The sequence below is a fragment of the Silurus aristotelis genome (assembly GCF_946808225.1).
Source record: "Silurus aristotelis genome assembly, chromosome: 27".
Lineage (NCBI taxonomy): Eukaryota > Metazoa > Chordata > Actinopteri > Siluriformes > Siluridae > Silurus > Silurus aristotelis.
In genome coordinates this window covers 17436412-17441411 of record NC_139600.1, presented here as the reverse complement: position 1 = coordinate 17441411, position 5000 = coordinate 17436412, and positions in this window count along the sequence as shown.

Below are 5000 nucleotides of genomic sequence, written 5' to 3'. Positions count from 1 at the left end.
CCTCTGTCTCCTCATCCTGCTGTCTCACATTCTTTCTCCACATTTCTTTCCTACTTTTGTTACATTTTTCTCTGAACAGAGAACTATCTGAATCTCCCTAAAAAATGCTCACTAACTAGTTACAAGGTGAAGAATATTTGTGTTTCTGTACCGAGACTCCGCCCCCTCACTGATACCACAGTGCTTTTGAAGCCCGATAGAGCGATGAGGAAACTAGTGGCGGAACAGGAGGCAGGTAGCGTAGCTGTAACTCACTCGGGTCGTGTCATATCAGTGCGAGGACATTAAAATAAAGATATGACTCCATTAATAAGCAAAAGATTCCTGTAAACGAGTGGAGCTGATTAAAGCCTCGTTAATGACAGGGGAGTGTATGATGAATAATTCATAAAATATTTATGCATAAATAATCATCATTAACACTCAGTGTGAAGCAAGGTTAACAAAGACATCACACACACACACACACACACACACACACACACACACAGAGCGCTTTGCAAATGAAATTAGTGAGTGTGTGTGCTGCTAATGTAATCACTGTAGGTACAAAATACACCTCTCTTGTTCATCAAATTTTGGACAGACAGACAGACAGACAGACAGACAGACAGACAGACAGACAGACAGACAGACAGACAGACAGACAGACAGACAGACAGACAGACAGACAGATAGATAGATAGATAGATAGATAATTTGCTGTAACAGGATGCAGGATGTTTGCTAAAGGTCTGGAGAGCGATATAATGAGTGCCTGTGGTCAACAGTGAATGGTGAAGGTTTTCTGCAGGTTTGGAGATGCATTTCTGCAGATGCAGTTGGAGATGTGGTCTGGAATAATTGTGTCCTCAATGCTAAGAAATACAGGCAGAGACTTCTCCATCATGCAGTACCATCAAAGATGCATTTGATTGGCCCCCAAATTTATTTTGCAGCAAGAAAACCACCTTAAGCATACAGCCAATGTCATGATCTTCAGTGTAAAAAAGAACAAAGAGTCCTGGAAGTGATAGTTTTGGCTCTCTTAGAGTCCTCAACATCATTTAGTCTGTCTGGGATTACATGAAGAGACAAAAGGATTTGAGGAACCTCCATCCAAAGTGGATGTGTTCCTTGTAAACTCCAAAAAATCTTCTTCTCAACCCTACTGATCCACATGTTTCATTCTCCCTGACTGCCGTATACTTTGCCTCGTTCTACAATAAGAAGATTTAGAAAATCTCCCAGAACTTCACTTCCACCCTGACTATGCCTGCACTACACAGCCAGGAATCCCGAATTTTGTCAAGCTTCTGAACCATAGCACAAGATGAAAAACTGCAAGTCATTCAATCTTGCAATCCCACCACTTGCCCTCTGGATCCAATCCCTTCAACTATGCTTCAGACCATTACACAAGACCTCCTGCCCTTCATCTCCACGATCATCAATGGGTCCTAAGCATCTGGCCATGTGCCAACTACCTTTAAACAAGCAAGGGTGATTCCCATCTTGAAAAAACCTGCATTGCATTTATCTGACATCAACAACCTAAGACCGGTATCACTTCTCTTCTTTCTTTCTTAATCTCTGGACCGCACTGTTTTTAACCAACTGTCTGTCTCTCTCACAGAACAACCTCCATGATCCAAACCAGTCTGGTTTCAAAGCGGCAAATTCCACAGTGACGGCCCTTTTGGCTGTCATTGAGAAAGTACATGCTGCTCGATCATCCAAGCTGTCATCTGTCCTCATTCTCCTCGACCTTTCAGCAGCATTCGACACAGTCGACCTCAAGACTCTCTTGTCTACCCTCAGAAGTCACAGCTTCTGCTCAGATCTCAGCATGCCTGATGGACATATCTTAATAGATGAGTTCTTATTAACTAAAACTCAACCCCAGCAAAACCGATCTGCTGGTCATCCCAGGTAATTCAGTTCTCCCACACCACCCCACTGCTTCCCCCACTGGCTTCAAGTAGCTGCATGCATCAGATTAAAAACACTGAAGTTCAACTACAAAGCAAAAAATGGACCAGCACCTTCTTATCTCAAAGCTCTCATCACACCACCCGGTTTGAGTTCAGAACGCTTTGGGAATGCCTCTGTGTTTGCTCATGCTCTAAATCACGTGTAAAATCCAGCCAACTGCAAGGCGTGATGTCAACCGGCGTGGTGATGTCGTGACCAGGAAGCTACAAAATGCACAAGCAATGGAGCAATGCTAGCTTCTGTTTGTTCAGGTAAGCGCTTTCTGTGTGAATCTAACCCATGCAGGCTCTTGTCCTGAAACAAGAAACGTGAACTCTCCTAAGGAAAAGGAAACCTTCCTTCATTCCAGAGCTCCCTCTACGAGGAGGTTGTATGCCGCTAAATGGGCACCTGTTCGCTGCGTGGTGTGAGCACCACCAATTAGACCCAGTTAGCTGCCTGGTTGGTTCAGTACTGGAGTTTCAGCAGGAACAGTTTGCCACAGGGTTGGCTTCTTCAACCCTGAAGCTTTATGTGTCCACTATCGGACCCGCGGAGCAGTCTCTAGGTAAACACCCTCTGGTGACACATTTCCTGCTAGGCACCCGGAGGCTGAGGCCTGAGATGCCACCCAGAGAGAGCCTGTGTGGGACTTGACCATTGTGCTGTCGGCTCTCTCTGACCCCCCCTTTGAGCCCTTTACTGAGGTGGCCCTTATACCCTAAATCAGGGTACGTACCTAAGATGCCTGCGGCTCCCCAATGACCTGTAATACCGCAGGCATTCTGCCCTCCTCCAGAAACAGGAAAACAGGCTGTGTCCAGTGCAAGTACTGGACACGTAGGTCCACAGGACGAGTCCGTGGACGAAGTTGGAACAGCTGTTTGTCTGCTACGGCCCTTAGGAAAGATTTTCCTGCCAATAAGCAGACTCTAAGTATGTGGATTGTGGATACCATTTTATCATCATCGTTCGAGTCCTCTGGTCTTCCCACTCCATTTGGGGTCAAGGCTCACTTGGAGTGTGGTGGCCACAACGGCCTGGTCTGCTGGAGTTCCATTCCAGGAAATCTGCAACGCTGCAGGCTGTCCACCCCACTGACCTTCGTCAGGTTTTTACGACCTTGACCTTAGAGCCACTCCTGGCTCCTCTGTCCTGCATTCTGGTTGTGCTTTCACACACTAGGGAGGGACTGGTCAGTGTGGTGCGATTGGACACTCATTCCCAAAACGATGTGACGCAGTTTAATTTTCCAAAATGGAAACTTCTCTAGGTTACATTTGTAACCCTAGTTCCCTGAGATAACGAGATGCTGCATCTCTAAGCCACACTCCCTGCATCCCTGCCGTGCTTACCTTTTCTTTTTTTAGAAGCTAGTGTCGCTCTACTGCTTGTGCATTTTGTAGCTTCCTGGTCAAGACGTCTCCCCGCCTTGCCTTTGGCCGGATTTCACACGTGATTTAGAGCGTGAGCAAACACGGAGGCATTCCCAAAGCGTTGTGAAGCAGCTTCTCGTTCCCTCAGGGAACTAGGGTTACATACATAACCTAGAAATGATCCTTCAGCACTGCTTGACTGCTACCACCCTTCTCTCAGAATGAGAGGTAAGTATACTTCATGGCTCTTCTCTATTCTAGCAGCAAGGTGGTGGAACGAACTACCCCTAGATGTTCGTACAGAGGAGTCCCTGACTATCTTCAAGCAATGGGTGAAGACCTTCATCTTCCTCATCCCACTAACACTTTTCCCACTTTGTTCATATAAAAAAAAATATTTTTAAGAGTTTTTTAAGTTTGCAATCTAGTGAATCAGTGTTGATTTATTCATTGATAGAGACTCAAAGCACTTTTGTATTTGCTAAATACTGTAAATGTGAATCTAAATGAGTTAGAAGCAGACAAAATAGACAAGCGTAAGGATTGAGTTTGACAAGAGACAAATTGTTATAGCTAGACGGCTGCATCAGAGCATCTTCATAACTGCAGCTCTTTTGGGCCATTCCTGGTCTGCAGTGGTTAGTATCTATCAAAAGTGGTCCAAAGAAAGAACAGTGGTTAACCGGCAACAGATTCATGGGTGGCTGATCTGACAGATGAGCTCCTGTAGCTCTAATAGCTGAAGAAGTTTATGCAGGTTCTAATAGAAAGGTGTCAGACCCATGTTCTTAAGGTCAATTTAGACAGAAGAGTTTCTCATCAGAGACAAAAACATGCTTCCCAGAGACGACTGTACCAGCCAGAAAACACCTACAACAGTCAGAAGTACCACCCAGACCACGCCTACAACAGTCAGAAGTACCAGCCAGACCACGCCTACAACAGTCAGAAGTACCAGCTAGACCACGCCTACAACAGTCAGAAGTACCAGCCAGACCACACCTACAACAGTCAGAAGTACCAGCCAGACCACACCTAAAACAGTCAGAAGTACCAGCCAGACCACGCCTACAACAGTCAGAAGTACCAGCCAGACCACACCTACAACTGTCAGAAGTACAAGCCAGACCACACCTACAACAGTCAGAAGTACCAGCCAGACCATGCCTACAACAGTCAGAAGTACCAGCCAGACCATGCCTACAACAGTCAGAAGTACCAGCCAGACCATGCCTACAACAGTCAGAAGTACCAGCCAGACCACGCCTACAACAGTCAGAAGTACCAGCTAGACCACACCTACAACAGTCAGAAGTACCAGCCAGACCATGCCTAGCCAGACCACGCCTACAACAGTCAGAAGTGCCAGCCAGACCACGCCCACAACAGTCAGAAGTACCAGCCAGACCACGAACACAACAGTCAGAAGTACCAGCCAGACCACGCCCACAACAGTCAGAAATACCAGCTAGACCACATGTACAACAGTCAGAAGTACCAGCCAGACCTTGCCTACAACAGTCAGTAGTACCAGCCTGACCATGCCCACAGCAGTCAGAAGTACCAGCCAGACCACACCCACAACAGTCAGATGTACCAGCCAGACCACGCAAACAACAGTCAGAAGTCAGTGTTTCCTGCATAATAAAGGGGGGAAACCTTTCCCCTACA